The sequence below is a fragment of the Equus caballus genome, chromosome 26, assembly GCF_041296265.1.
Source record: "Equus caballus isolate H_3958 breed thoroughbred chromosome 26, TB-T2T, whole genome shotgun sequence".
NCBI classification, from domain to species: domain Eukaryota; kingdom Metazoa; phylum Chordata; class Mammalia; order Perissodactyla; family Equidae; genus Equus; species Equus caballus.
In genome coordinates this window covers 40,070,066-40,086,177 of record NC_091709.1, presented here as the reverse complement: position 1 = coordinate 40,086,177, position 16,112 = coordinate 40,070,066, and the positions used below count along the sequence as shown (strand labels likewise).

The 16,112-nt window shown below is 44.1% G+C and overlaps 1 protein-coding gene and 1 long non-coding RNA gene across 10 annotated transcripts in view; one reads left to right on the top strand and one right to left on the bottom strand.

Annotated features, from left to right (window-relative positions):
* HLCS (holocarboxylase synthetase) overlaps positions 1 to 16,112 on the top strand; it is a 199,811-nt gene that overhangs the window by 152,960 nt on the left and 30,739 nt on the right. The gene's annotated exons all lie outside the window — the stretch shown is intronic.
* Positions 13,082 to 15,202, bottom strand: LOC138920911 (uncharacterized). The gene is made up of 2 exons (XR_011432914.1): positions 14,917 to 15,202; positions 13,082 to 13,456 (listed from the first exon to the last, which is right to left on the bottom strand). It is a non-coding gene; the product is annotated as an uncharacterized lncRNA (long non-coding RNA).

Genomic DNA, 16,112 nt, shown 5'->3' with positions numbered 1-16,112 from the left:
GTGGGTGAGCATGGCTTCTGATGGCCAGTGACGAGCCTGGCATCTTCCCTAGCCCAGATGAATAACTGGATTTACTTACCACAGGTGGCTTGAAATTCTTTCTGGTGATCAAATAGCCCACAAAACAAAAGTGGAGGCAGCTCCCCATGTCCTTGTCAGTGACGCAGAGTGTAACTTGGGGGGTATAAATGAGTGGAGTTTCAGCACCTGCTGGGAGCATGGCATCGAGCAGGGGACTGGCCAGGAGGAACTAATGGGCCTCGTGGAGCCTCGGCCATGGGAAGAGTCGCACGGAGGCCAGAAAACAGTTGGTAGAGCACATTCGTTGAAGATGGAAATGCTTAGCATTTGAAACGTTACTGTAAATTTTAAGCTTCGCTCTTTATTTCCCTGGCAGATCGAGAGTGCTATGTCTTGGTGTAATGAAGCATTATGTTGGTATAGCAAAAAGGAAACTGCCCTCCTGTCGGGGAATTCAGTCTCACTAGAAGCTCATGGTCTGGTGCGGGGATCCCCTGGGAATGGATGTGTGTATATGTGTTCTTGCCGGCGTCGTTCCTGATGGGGAAGTCGACACCAAATTGCCCATTACATTGCCTAATTCCACCTGATGGTTTTCTGAAATAGATGTTGGATAGCAAATCCAGCCCTGTTTGCAGGCTTTTTTTTGTAACCTAGGAAATTTTTCTTTTTTACTTGTGGGGTTTTTCCCTCCACTTTTGCTTGGGAAACATGGAAATGACTCGTGAAGAATTATTTTGATGGAGAGAAAAGAATTGAAATTGAGGACTAAATCTGTTACCGGATAGTTCTTGCAGCCAAAATCTGTTGGAGCCAGAAGCTGGCGCCACATCCGGAACCTCGCTCCAGTCCTCGTGGGCATAAACTAGAACCTTGGCAATAAACTTCTGGACACAAGGTCACCCTATGCCAGGGTTTCTGGAATCCAGATTTAATAGTGCACCTTCCTCCTTGTCTGGAAAGGAGAGAACCATTACTTTAAATGCTAGGTAAGTCTATTCCATCCTGAACATGGAAATATTGTTGCTAGAGAGAGAACACGGGGGAGGATGCTGTGGACAGTTCATCCGCCCAGCTCCCGGCCACCAAGCGCAGCCCTAGCTCTCTAAGGTTGTTCTTTAAACCTTTTGCCTTCAGGAAGGCCATCTTGTCGATGGAGGGTGGTGTACCGAACAGCGACTCCCATGGCCAGTTTGGGATACCTTGAGCTTTGAGTGCCTAGCACTGTGTTCTGACCCATCTTCAACCTCCATCCATCTCATTGTCACCGTGACAACCAGTGTTACACGTGGGATTCACTTTTAGTTTAGGGAGTAGGGTTAGGAACTTGACCCCGATTGCAGAGGAGTTCTTTGTTTCACATCATTAATTTTCAGTTTAATCATACCTACCCGTATTTGTACCTATGTCTTTGAGCCCCAAAATTATTAGAGGTCGAACTTTGGGATTGTTGCCATATTAATTCCTATTTCAGTTTCGAAAGACTCCTGAAGTGGCTAATGTACGATTGCTTACTAGTAAAAGGTGACTTGCTGCTCAGACTGTTCTGGTGATTCCACCCTGGTGAAGCATACAGGGATGGGACCTTTTTTATGGAATTACGTGACAGTGAATGACTTTGAGAGCGAAAAGGTAACCCCAGTTATGTTGTCAATCTGTTCTGTCCCCGGAACTCCATTGTTCCTGAATTTTAATACAATGCAGAGAACAGTGGCTTGAGATTTGGATCCAGTGGGCAGGGATGTCTGTTTTCCTGGTCACTCATCTGCTTGGACGCTAAAAGACTTCTGCAAGCTTCAGTTTCTTCATCTGGAGAAGGGCAATAACAATAGCAACTTTTTAACTTTTTCTAGTAATGAATAAATAAGACATAACTAGAAACTGCCATGTAAACATTTGTAAAATATAAGGCAAATGTTAACTGTATAGGTAGAGAATGTTGGTGGCAAAGAAAATATTATGTAATCACAGTTTTGAAAAAGAATATTATTTGCTACTGTGAGCGTGTAAAGTAATTGTATCACATTATATACATCATAAATATAAAGCATTATTGTTTCAGGCTATTTATATCATTATATACAATGTTCTTACTAAAAGTGCAAATGAAAATCAATCTATTTGCAATCTTTATAAATAAGTAGGACATAATTGCTTGCAATGAAGCAAATCCATATCTTAAGTTTTACTAAATTTTTGTTCATGTCTTGACCAACAAGGGAAATTAATAGACTTGTAAGATGTGAGTTCCTGCTAGAAACATTAATAGTAATAAAAGAAGATTAACTGCCATTGATTAAGCTCTTACCACATGCCAGACATACTGTGCTAAGAGCTCTGCCTACGTGATAGGCATGTGCCTGAAATGAGACATTTATTTTTTTCTTACAAGTTATTTTTGTTCCTGTTAAAATTGAATTCTGAGACAAAGCTTGTTTTTTCTTTTTCTGGTTTGTCATAACTCTTCCCTGTTGTTATAATAGGATGTGGCACGGATGAATTGAGCCGGGGAGCTAATTATGTGTGAGAACCTGATCTCTAAATATCATAGGGCAGGCAAATACTAAAATCAGTTTCTAGCAGTCGGACTGTTGCAGGTTGAAAAATTACATGTGTCTGTGTTGTGAGGTGGGTGTGTTTTGGTGGGCATGAGTAACAAGGAGAACTATTCAGGGGCATTTGTGGCTTACCAGTGATTTATCAGTCTGTTATTTAATTTTCTTATGCAAATCTGTCCAGCCAAATTTGGTTTCCTGCATGTTTCATCCATCTGCATTAAGCATCTGAGCATTATATCCACAATATAATTTCTACCAAGGCAAATGCTGCCATCAATGATGAGATCCCCATGGCCACAAATGCTTTATAGTGACTTGCCTTCAGGTTTGTAATCTTATCTCTTTCCTTCAGCACCGCTCTCCAGCCCCAAACCTGAGTGGACAGAATTCACACCCCAAGGTAAAAAAATCAGGGGCTGGCCCAATGGTGTAGTGGTTAAGTTCATGCACTCTGCTTTAGTGGCCTGGGGTTCGCGGGTTCAGGCCCTTGGCACAGACCTATGCACTGCTCGTCAAGCCACACTGTGGCGGCGTCCCACGTACAAAATAGAGGAAGATTGGCACAGATGTTAGCTTAGTGACAATCTTCCTCAAGCAAAAAGAGGAAGATTGGCAACGGATGTTAGCTCAGGGCCAATCTTCCTCACGCACACACAAAAAAATTGCACCAAAGCTGAACTCGGTATTCTTGGTGGGTTCTTTAATAACTGGGCTTGCATTCTGAAGTTGTGTGAATTAGGTTGTTTTAAAATAACAAACAACGAAAAAGGAATTTTCAGATACCGCCTTATACTTGAGGTGAAGGAAGCACTCTGAAGATGAGCGTGGTGGCCGGGGAACCCCACAGCCAGATCACCTGGCTTCAGGTCCAGCCCTGGTCTTGGTTTTCTTATCTGTCAAGTGGGGCTCATTGCAGTGCCTTTTGGCCTCTGTTCCCTCACCAAGAACATGGAGTCAGTAACAGTACTACTTCATCAGATTAATGAGTCATTTCGTGTGAGTCCCTGAGAGCTGTCCCTGGAGGGAGGGAGCACCCCAGTGCTCTCATCACTGTCATTACTGTGACTGCATCTGTTGCATACGTAGTGTCGGTTTTCACTTCATTGGAAAGCTTGATTACAGATCCTCTGTTTTCTCAGCTTAGCGTACAAATGTCTTTTTTATGTGTCTCTTTGTTCACCAAGTATTTATGAAGTACCTGCTGTATGCTAGACACTGTGCTAGGAGTGTATCCCAGGTATGTCCATGTCCCTACTGTCTGCTTTCAGTGGGCAACACTGTGCTGTGCTGACCTCTGCCACGTCAGCACGGAGACTGGCTCGTCCTTCAGGCATTCACCCTGAGCCTTTGATGATGTAGCGATGGGGTCAAGCTGCCCTCAGAGTCTGTGGGGTCATTTGGGCTCAAGATGACCTGTCCAGAATTTGTTAGCATGCGTTCTCTGCAGCTGATATTAAGCACAGTTCATAGATATGGAAACTAATTGTATGAAACTCAGACACCCTCAGTAGAAAGAAAGATGGCTGGTTTATCCTCATGCGGCTGTTTCTAAATGTTTACATTTTACTGTTATTAGCTGCTCACAAACAGCCCTGTGATTTTGGCTAGTGCTGAATTGCCATTTTTCCAAATTCGAGAACTGAGGCTTTGAAAACTAGAGTGGCTTCCCGAGCCTCCGGGCTGAATCTGCAACTCGATTTGTAGGGTCCAGTTTCCTGCTGCTTGGAAATGTGGGAGATCCAAAGTGGATAGAGCTGTCTCAGAGCCTGCTGGCACTGCTGGGGCTAGAAACCTAACTGCTCGCAGATCAGAGAGGTGGGAGACTGCGCTTGATTAGTGTAAGCAGACCAAGGTGAGATAACGGGCACGTGTGTGGGCAGCCACACCTTGGTGGGTGGGGGGGTTCCCTAGTCACCTGCCCTTAAATATCACCTCTAAACTGATGGCTTCCAAATTTACGTCTCTAATCTCTGCCCCCATCTTCAGAGTCTCACATTTATTTGCTGACTGGATATATATAAATAAACTATAATTAGACTTAGATATCTAATTTTTACATATTCAAGAGACATCTTAAAATTAACTTGCCCCAGTAATCAAGATAGTGTCTGGTGGTATAAGGGTAGAGGCATAGGTTAATGGAACAGAGTAGAGAGTCCACAAATAGACTCACATTTATATGGCCAATTGATTTTTCTTTTTTTTTTTTTAAAAAAAGATTGGCCCTGAGCCAACATCTGTTGCCAACCTTTTTTTTTTTTTTCCTTTTTCTTCCCAAAGCCCCCCACTACATAGTTGTATATTCTAGTTGTAGGTCCTTCTAGTTCCTCTATGTGGGACGCTGCCTCAGCATGGCTTGATGAGCAGTGCTAGGTCTGCGCCCAGGATCTGAACCTGTGAAACCCTGGGCCACCAAAGCAGAGCATGCGAACTTAACCACTCAGCCACTGGGCTGGCCCTGGCCAATTGATTTTTAATAAAGGTGCCAAGGTCATTCAATGGGGAGAAGAGAGTTGTTTTAATAAATGGTGCTCAAACAACTGGATATCTGTATGGAAAAAAAATGGATCTCAGCCTTTACCTGATAACGTATGGAAAGATTAACTTGAAATGGATCATATACCTAATGAGAGCTAAACTATTAAACATCTAGAAGAAAATATAGGAGAAAATCTTTGCGACATTGGAATAGGGAAAGATTTCTTAAACAAGACACAAAAAACATGAATTGTAAAAGAAAGAAGTTATTAAAATGGACTTTGTTTAATCAAAAAAACTTTTGTTCTTTATAAGACACAGTTAAGAAAACAGAAAGGCAAGCCACAGACTGGGAGAAAATATTTGCAAAACATGTATCTGACAAACGGCTGGTAGCCGGAATATGTAAAGAAACTTACAACTCAATATTATGAAGATAATTTCTTTTTAAAAAGGCAAAAGATTTGAAAACACACTTCACCAAAGAAAACATATGCATGCCAGAAAGCACGTGAGAAGATGCTCGATGTCACTAGTCTTCAGGGAAATGCCAGTTAAACTACAATGGATACCACTACATATCCATTAATAGGGCTGACAGCGACTGACAATACCACATGTTGGCAAGGATGCAGGGAAACTGGAACTCTTGTATATTACTGGTGGGAATGCAAAATGATACAGCACTTCTGAAAACAGTCTGGCAATATCATATGAAATTAAATATACACACACTATACAACCCAGCAATGCTATTACTGGGATTTACCCGAGATAAATGAGAAACATGTCAACACAAAGACTTGTATGCAGGTGTTCATAGCAGCTTTATTCATAATAGCCCTAAACTGGAAACAACCCAGATATTCATCAATTGGTAAACAAATGGTTGGAATACTCAGCACTATAAAGGAGCAAAATGTTAATGCATGCAATAATACAGGTGGGTCTCAGAAATATTATGTTAAGTGAATATCGATAGTTTTTACCTGCCTGGAAGCCCTACACGATTGTTCCTCCTTCCTCCTTCACAGACCTACACACACGCACAAATGCACGCACACACAGACACACACACGGGTGTCAGACTTCAGACACGTCAAGGACGCACTCCGTACCTCACATCCTTGCACTTGCTCTCCCCCTGCCTGAACCATTCCTCTGCCAGATATCTTTCCTGCTCTCACTTCTTTCAGGTCTCTGCTCACATGTCAGCATGTTAGAGCTACCTTCCATAACCATCCTTTACAAAGTATAGAACAGCATCCACTACTCCCTCCCTAACACCCTTACCTAATATCTAATGTATTTATTTGCCTTTTTGTTTGGTATCTGCCTCCTCCCGCCAGAATGTGAGCCTGCTTTGTTTACTGCTGTATTTCTTGGTCCCTAGAATAGTGTTATATAATAAGTGCTCAATAAATCATTGTTAAGTAAATATGTGCAGGGAGCGGGACAGGATGGGATCAGACTGCGTGTGCCCCATCAAGATACGTACCACCGCGCTCTGTGAGCAGCTTTCCCCTTTGCTTTCTCATTCATTCACGTGCTGCCCAGTCTCTGCCTCTGTTTAGCTTCGAGAAACTGATGAAACGCACACCAGGAATGCTTGCAGAAGTATTTAATACCTCGTTTAATATGTTCAAATGGGTTAGCTGGGAAATCCTCAGCGTTTTTTGCAAAGATATTAAAGTAGAGTTTTTTACACAGGAAACTTCTCAAATGATGTATGGCACACTGATTATTAATTAATCACCTGCCCCACCCACCCCCCATTTATGAAAAGAAAAATATAAGGCAAAACTGAGAAAAGAATTCTAATAACATTTATAAGATATTGGGTGTACGTGCTGTTAAAATAACTGTGAACCAATACTGTTTACTGAATTATCACTCTATTCTGTTGGTGAGGATTTGTTTGTTTTAATGCCAGATTAGAAGATTTTAGACATAGCACAAAATACTGTCTTTGGGATGGCACAGCCATAAATTATGTAGGGACAGTGTAAAGAGACACTGTGATCAAAAGTCACCTTTGTATAATAAACTTGTTGATTTAGGTCCGATGATCTTTTCTGTAGATGCTGCCTTACTCCTTTCCCCCATTCCTGAATTCTTCCTTCTGGAAGTTACTGCTTATTAGTGCGGACACGGCACTTATCCTCCAGAGAAAGAGTCTAAGAGGGAGATGATGCGTGAAGTGGTTTTCCTCCCGCCTTGTGAGTGGCCCTGGTCAGTTTGATGGCTTCTGTGGGAAGACTGAAGGGACAGAGTGGTACTTGGGGATTATTTTCCAGTTTTGGAGAGTGGCGGTTTTTTATTTTCCAGTGTCCCAGATGATCTGAGTGCTGGTGCCCCACAGCTCTCACAGGCCCTGCCAATACATTTAATATAAATTGCTGTAATATTTTAAATAGTAAAAAGAAACATGCTTTTGGGAATCAGAAAATTTGGTAAATTCTTGAAATTGATCATCTGACTAATAGGTGAGTTGGAGAACTGACCTGGATCCGCTGACGTTTATCAAATGTCTTTGCGCATCTATTGAGATTGTCACGTGATTTTCCTCATTTTGCCCATTCATGTGATGCGTGACATTGATATGTTTTTCTAATGTTAAACCATCCTTGCATTTCAGGATAAACACTACTTGATTATAATGTATTATGCATAAGAAGCATGATTAAATTGGTTAGCTAGCGTTTCACTTAGGATTTCCATCCATGTTTATAAATGAAGATGGCCTATTATTTTGTTTTGTTGCTTACTCAGAATTGAGATTATACTAGAATCATGAAATGCATCAGGCAGCTTTTCCTCTTCTTCTAATTTGTGGAACATAATGGAATGTTTTCAGAGTTAAAAATCGCAGCTGTTTTAAACCCCAGTTGTGTCTGGTTTACGTAAGTCACCAAATATTTGTTTTAAACCTTGTCCTTAATTAACCTTTCAAATTAAAAAGATACTTTTCTAGTTTCACTGTTTTTCTTTTTTCCAGTGAGTGACCTAAATTAACTGTCCAGTTAATTTTTAATGAATATTTATTCACTCATTCATTGGACATTCATTTAGATTTATCGGGCATTTGCTCTGCACAGGGCATTATCCCAGGCACTGGGGGAGAAATGAATGACAAGAGTCCTTCCCTCATTTCTTCCAGGAGGGAAACAGACTTTGTTCACTTAAGAAAGCCCGTCTCATTCTATGAGAGGGAGGGGAGGGATCACTTGGGACCCTCAGACATCTCTCATGAATAGGACTTTTGCATATTTGTTGAGCTGTAAAGGAATCATGTTTCCAGATTTTCTAGTTCCAACTAGAAATATACATAGTCATCCACTCATAAAATATTTATAAAGTACCTACTATATGCTAGGCAATGTGTGTGGCATAGAAGCTGTGAAATCGATTCCAGTAGTTTGTGTCAAAGGCCGTCAGCATTTTGGAAGATGTATATTGTCATCCTTTACTTCCATTTTTAACATATTAAACTGTTTGAAGGCATGAGCTTCTCAGGAGGTGAGCCCTGTGTTCCCCTGTCCCTCCTGCTCTGCGCACACGGATGCCTGGTAATGAGTACCGTCCATGTCTCTTAGCGGAAGAGGAGGTGCATTTCTGCCTTTTCTCTGTTTGCAGCTCAGGTCTGATGATGTGGCACAGTCACCATGCTTCATATTTCCGAAAAAGAAATCAGAGGTCTGGGTTTCTGAATTCTTAATCTGGTGCCTTTGCCAGAGAGCAAAGTCAGGTTAATCATACGTCTTCCCTCTGTAGTCCGTCTCATTCCCTAGCTGACCTTACCTGGTCCCAGGGCTCTAAGTACAATCTCCATGGTAATGGTTCCCAAATGCATAGCCTCACCCAGACCTCTCCTTTCAACTGCAGACTACTGCATAGAGTCACTGGGCTGTCCAGTAGGCGTCTCCTACTGCCGTGTCCAAACCCAGCGCCGGATTCCACCCTCTACCTGCTCGGCTCCTGGCTTCCTCCTTTCAGCCAATGGCATATCCTTTTTTTCCAGTTGTGGAGGCCAGAAATCTTGGACTTGTCCTTGACTCCTGTCTTTCTTTCAGGAACCCAATCCATCATCAAATCCTGTTGGTTCCACTTTCAGAATGTCTGGAATCCATCCACTCCTCCAGCTTCCGGCACTCCCACCCCAGCCAGGGCAGCCTCGCCTCTCCCCTGCATCACTGCAGAGCGTCCATCTGGTTCCCCTACTACCCTCCTCCCACCGTCCCCCAGGCTGTTTTCCATATAGCAGCCAGGTGAATCCTTTTATTTATTTATTTATTTTTTTTGAGGAAGATTAGCCCTGAGCTAACTGCTGCCAATCCTCTTTTTGCTGAGGAAGACTGGCCCTGAACTATCATCCGTGCCCATCTTCTTCTACTTTATACGTGGGATGCCTACGACAGCATGGCTTGCCAAGCAGTGCCATGTCTGTACCCGGGATTCCAACCGGTGAACCCCAGGCCGCCAAAGCAGAATGTGCGCATTTAACCGCAGTGCCACCGGGCCGCCCCCAGGTGAATCCTTTTAAAATGCAAGTCAGATTGTATCATCCCTTTGCTTAGAATGGCCCAGGGTTGCTTTTCATTTCATTCAGTGTAAAACCCAGAATACAGACCCTGAAAGCCCTAAATCGGCCCCCCAACCCACAATCCGTTAGCCCCCCCCCCCCCCCCCCCCCCCGCAATGTACTCAGCCTCCTTGGTCACCTTGTTCTTCCCCAAACCCACTCAGGGCGTTTGGCCTTGCTGTTCCCACTGCCTGGAACACTCCTGTCTCAGATGTCTCCTGGCATGCACTCTCCCTTCCTTCTGCTCTCTGAACAAATGTCTTTTCTACCGGAGGGACAAATTCCCGGATCATTCAACACAGAATCCACACCCCATCCCGTGTCCCTCTCTATCCCCGTTACTCTGCTTTATTTTGTTTTCACTGCAGTGACACCTTGTGTAGTCACCTGTTTATCCCCCGCCCACTATGGTGCCAGCTCCCTGGGGGCAAAGACGCAGAGCATTTTGACTGTAACAACCCCAGAGCCTAGATGAGGGCCTGGCCCATAGCACACGCGTTCACTGAATTATCTGTATCTTGGCTGACGTGCTCCAAGGAACTTGAAGAGATTGCCCCTTGGGAGAAGTTGCTCCTGGAAGTCCAGGCTGCCTGGCTCAGGTCACACCCCTTGGCAGAAGCTGGGAATCCAGGGCGGGTCTGAGCACCTTCCATGGAGAAGCGTGCTCCCTTTCACAGCGGACTAGGGGCCTCTAAGCAGCTGTCCATGTAGGTCCGGACTCAGGGGCCCTCCTGGAACTCTGTGAATGAGACAGTGAGTTATCCCCATTTGATAGATGTGATGGATGAAGAACCTGAGGCTCGGAGGGGTTAAGTAACTTGCCCAAGGTTCTCTGCCAGAAAATGTTGGAGACCAGAGAAGCGGACCATCCTGTTCTAGCAGTAGCTTCCCGCTACAGGCACATCCACTTTGAAGTCTGATTTATCTTTAACATTCTTGCAAATTGTGCATAATTTCCACCCCATAATTCTGCTGTGTATTTGTTTTAATATAAAAATAATATTTTAGCCTATCAGCTTACTTAGCTTTTTTGTTCCTCTGAGTGAAATGGATGCACTAGTGAGAATGCGCCCTGCTATCCTGGGTGTCGTGAGCCCTGGGATGGGCAAGCCTCTGGATGTTCTTACAGCTCACATGAGAAGCAGGGGCTCTAGAGAAATGTTATTGTGCCTAAGGAAATGTCCTGAAGCAAAAACAGAATATTAGAAAGGGTAATTAGTTGACTTAAAGAGCTCAAGAACTTTCACCTTTTATTTGTCTAAATAAAGTTAAGGTTTCTCCTCTTGGTAGACACCACCTGAGCCTGTGAACAGGTCATTTAATCAGAGATAAAGTACCTTAGACATTCACATCCGACTGTGGACGTTTCTACAAGGTGGGGAAGTGAGGGCAGTGTTCAGTAATGTGGAATGGAGGGGGACTGCTACACGTTCCCCCCACGTCCAGAGTTGTAAGCGGACCCAGGTTCTGAATGATCACAGATGCAGTTACCAAGGACGTTTAGCGTGTGACTTCGAAAGGAAATAAAAGGGAACAAAACCAAGCTGTTAGGATAACTGTCATAGTTTCGGTGTAGACTGCGTTGTTATTCTGAGTCATTCTGGAAGGGCTGGGGGGCCGGCGTGGCTCAGCCTTCTCAACCCACAACCCCTCCCTGCATCTTCCTTGGCCTGTTCTTGGCTGCAGTTCCGCATCTCAACAGCTCTGTGGTTCTCAGATGAGACATCGGCTGTCGGTTGTATTACTTGGGAGCGATTATTTGTCGTGGGTACCAGGCACTCCCCTTAGCAGCTGTGTGACCCTGGATGAGTAATTTCAGTCGAAGCTTCATCTACGGATGGGGTTGTAATAGTCCCCTGCTTGGAGCACTGTCCCAAGGGTTAAGTGGAATCACCAGCAGCAGCTCCCCCGGGGGCTGACGTAATAAAAGCGGCTGATGATGGTTCTCCTTCTCCCGAGTTGGAATCACAGGCCTGCGCCGTGTTTGCAGGGTTAAAACGATGGACTGTCAGCACTTCATGTGGTTCCACCTGACACTTCTGCTCTGACACTAGTACAACGAACCGTTTGTAAGCAGATGGCAGCTGTCCCTGGTCACACAGATGCCAGAGTGAGCTGGTTCTCCTGCCGTATGACAGAAGAAAAGGCTGCCTGTCCCCAGGGGTTAGCGCTGGGAGCCTGATGAGCGGCCGCCAGGTGATTTAACCAGGGTCCTCTTGTAGGTTTCACTATCGGCACCTGGTTAATGGGATGGGGATTTAGGGACCTGGTACCGAGATTGTCTTTTCCTGTTCTGTGCAGCAAAGTCCTGAGCTCCTTGGTGACAGGTAGTGCATCCCCCGCCTGGGTTTTTAAGGCACGTGAACTCCTGTTTCTGTGGCTGGCCCAGGCCTTAGTAGAAAACGGGTTTCATTCCTTGGCTTTTCCTCTGGGGTTCCCAGTGTGAAACCTGCTCCACGCATCCTACCAGCCCGTATCTTAAGTAGTGAGAGGATGCCCTATACTAACCTGGTGTTTCTTCACCTTTTTTCTTTTTTTCCTCTTTGTTTTCCCTTTGCAAAGAGTGTGTTTTGCACCCCAACCCCCCCAAGGTTTCTGAAAGCAGAGAAACTTAATCCTTGTGGTCTAGCAAACAGGCCCCTTTGAAACAGCCGCATTCCACATGGCCCCGTCCATACCCCCCTGTATGACTCGTGGCCCCTGCTTATGTGGCCTCCACTTACGTGGCTTGTGAGGGCCTGCCTTCCAGGGTGCTCAGTGCTGGTCTCAGCCCCAGCCTGCCCATCACATGTTCCCCATCACTCTCTATTTCTCTCCTATGGTACAAACCCACCTAGAGTAGGTTACATTTAATGGGGTGAGAAAAATCCACACCGTAAGAGAAAGGTCACAGGTGAGGGCACGCTGCTTCCTCCCAGGAGGCAGAATGATTTTCTCCTCTCTGGCTCCCACGCTGAAAATTCATACAAAAGAGCTCTTTTTATGTTTGATGTATTGCTTTTAAAAAACAAATCCCTCATGTTTTTTCATTTTTGGTTCATACCTCTTGGCCGACCCAGCAGGAATTTGGCAGTGGGCTGTGCTACTTCTCGCAAATGCTAAAGCTGCCTTGCGGAGAGTCACTGGCTGCGTGGGCAAGGAGGGCTGGTGGGCGGGGGACCGCGCCGTCCCAGTCTGCATGTGTCAAGGGGTTATCGCTTGTTGACACTGATACTGCATGTGGGGGTTCCTTCCACGCTTCTTGCTGCTTGCTGTATGGTTGAAATTTTTTATAGTCAAGAGTGTTTCTTAGGCACAGCTAGGTGTGTGTAGATTTTGTTTTGGACAAGCCCATACATTGCTATTTTTTCCCCGTGTGAAATCTTTTTCTGTAATGATTCATGTTCCAGAAGATCTTCAATAAGGTATATTTAACCCACTGTAAATACAAGCGAGCTCAAACTAAGGCACACCTTAATTTATTATTTCATTTTATTCTGCTTACAAAGCACTGTGTTCAACACCTGAATTCCTTGCTTTCAAAAGAATCAGAAGCCACATGGGTGCCAGGTCAACACAGATAGGCAATGACGGTGAAAGGAATGACTTAAGAAAATTTTGCCGACTTTGTAATTTTTTTCAAATGGAGAGAACACCAAAATTCTGCCATCTCCTGCTTCCGGAAACTCCAGTGATCTGCAGGCTGACTGGAATCATGCCCTGCCAGAACGGTTATATGGCGTCGCCCCACCCGCCTTCCAGTGCAGACAGCCCCCCCTTGCTGTCTGAGTCTTGACAGACCAGATTGGAGCATTCCTGCTGCCTTCTGGATCTTTCTCTGTGGATGAGCAGAAACATAAGACTCTGAGAGAGGCAGCCAAATACAGAATATGTCTTTGTGACTATTTTTATGTCTTTACTCTGAATGTAAGGGCCAAGCTAACTTCACAGGACCCTACTTCATAATCCTTCACAATTCATTGAGCACTATTTCAACCACTAAATTAGCCAAAATACATGGTTTTTTTAATGATACTATCCAAAATAGGCAAAGATATAATGAAACAGATACTCTTGCCTTGTTTAAGCCTTGGTGGGATGTAAACTGGAATAACGTTTGAAAAGCAATTAGGTAGTAGGTCTCAGGAATCATAACAAGTTCATATCCTTTGACCCAATAATCCCACTTCTAGTAATTTACTCTTAAGAAATAATCAGATATATGGGAAAACCCATACTCATAGAGATTTATAATGAAATACATTGTATGCAGTCACTCGATGGAATCTTATCCATCAACAGAAAGACTAACTATAGAGAAATGCTCAGATCAATTAAAAAGCAGGTTAAATTAATAGCAGATTAAAATCTTAAAACATGTATCTGAAAAAGGATAGAAAATATGGAAAAGAGATAATAGTTAAGTTAGGATGAATGATTAAATCTTTCATTTGTTTTCCAAACTACGTATATTATGATTACTTTCATAAATTAAATGTCCTACATACTTCTGACCATAGTAAAGGAAAACATTAATTTAGCTTCTACTAATTTAGGATTCATGATTATCTGGACAGAGATTAAATTGGAACTTCCTTTGTTTACAGGCACAGACGAAATGATAGGGCAAATGTTTAAATTACTTGAGTGGTTCAAGCCCCAACTCATACTTTAGCATAATTTTAGTTAATTGAATGCATTTGAAAGAAGTAGGACTACATTAAAAAATTTTTTTTTCACCACGTCAGACTACAGTTGTCTGACTCAATGATTTCACTGTCTTTGCGACATTAAATGGATGAGGTGGTATGTACTGGTGAAGAAGTAAACAATAAATTATGTCGGGTGGCCTATGTGGCTATAGGAGATGGGTCTTCTGTTGCTTTTCTCTAATAAGATAATCATGATACTCGTTGGCTAACTGAAGGCACTCTCTCATACATACTAGAAGCTTCTTAATCAAAGAATTTGTTCCTGATCTTTCCAAAAAAAGAGAAAAATGCCTTACAAACACAACAAAATCCAACTAGTACTGGCAATTAAAATACCCCAGTCTATAGGAAATGGAGTGACTGCTCTCGGAGCTCCCCCATGCTCCAGAGTATTATAATATGAGTTATTCATCTTTCCCAAAGAAGTCATTCATCCTCACTAAAAATTCCTTTGAGTTTTTATAACTTCAGGATCCTTTTAATAACACACTCATTTTCTATAAGAATCTCCGACTGTAATACAGGGCATAAACCTCTCTCTTCCAGACCCCGCCCACAAGTCCTCCCTCCCTTCCTCATTACAGACCTGGTCTGTAGCAGGAACTTTCATCTTCCTCTGTGCATTTTAATGGTTATCGTAAAAAGCGTTATGAGACGTTCCAGGCGGTTTCATTTTGTGAAAGCACACCCAGCAATCTCAATTTCATTAGAACGTTAAGCTCCGTTTACTGTCTTTGGCTTTACGAGGGTCATTTGCTGGGACAGCGTTTAGCAGTAGGTTTAGAGGTGTGTCAGTACCCACGTTCTCCCGGAGAATCCACTCAGGTCCCGTCTGTTGACAAAGGGTGCCTGTGCTGTGTCGCTTTGGCTCTGCGCATGCGTGTGCCTGCCCAGCTGCAGCGTGAAGCCAGCACATCCCATGTGGGAGTTAGCTGCGTCCCTGAGTTTTGTGTTCCTCGGGGACATTCTACAGGACGCTTCACCAGGCAGGCATTGAGCACGGGTGCAAAGAGGACTTGTGCACAGTACAGCTTCAGGAAGACAAAGTGCCATCTCCAGGAAATGCCACAGTTTTATCTTTTCTGGGGAGTGGTCATGAACAGTTGACTAGAGGCTTGAGGTTGTTGAGCTAATCTAGCAAAAGGGAAGCACAATAAACCTATGATCAAACTTAAGCCAACCCGAGGGATGATAACAAGCAAAGGGAATAAGCACAAGGCAGTGACGTGTCCCCAAGGAGCCCTGACAACCCTCTAGGGGATAGGCCAATGGCCAGGCAGCTCCAGCCTGGTTGTCAGCAGAGGCGACCTGGGCATTTCTTGGCTAGGAGACAGGAACAACTCCCAGTGTGAACAGAGCTCTTGGTAGCTCTATCTGATGTTTGTGCAGATCTTTTCTCTTAATCTGTACACTCATGTGAGGTAGGACCGGGACACAAGACGATTCCTGTTTTCCCAGAATATCCTTGATAGCACACCTCGGACAAGAGTGAATGTGCCCTGTTGTAAAATGGCCTAATCTGGAACGTAGGAGCTGCCTCCTCTTCTAGAAGAGATACCGCCAAGGAGCTTTCCATCCCTTCCATCCTGTCAGTGTGACAATGGAGAGGAAACCAGGGAAGAGGCAGCACCCATGTTAACTAATTGCCTGTGTGTGCCAGGCACTCCTCAGGGTGCTCAGGCAGGGTGACACATTTGCTCCTCACCAGGCCCTGTGAGTTAAGGAGTAGGGTCCAGTCTTATCTACGAGGAGCCTGGGGCTCCGCATAGGCTGGTGACACCC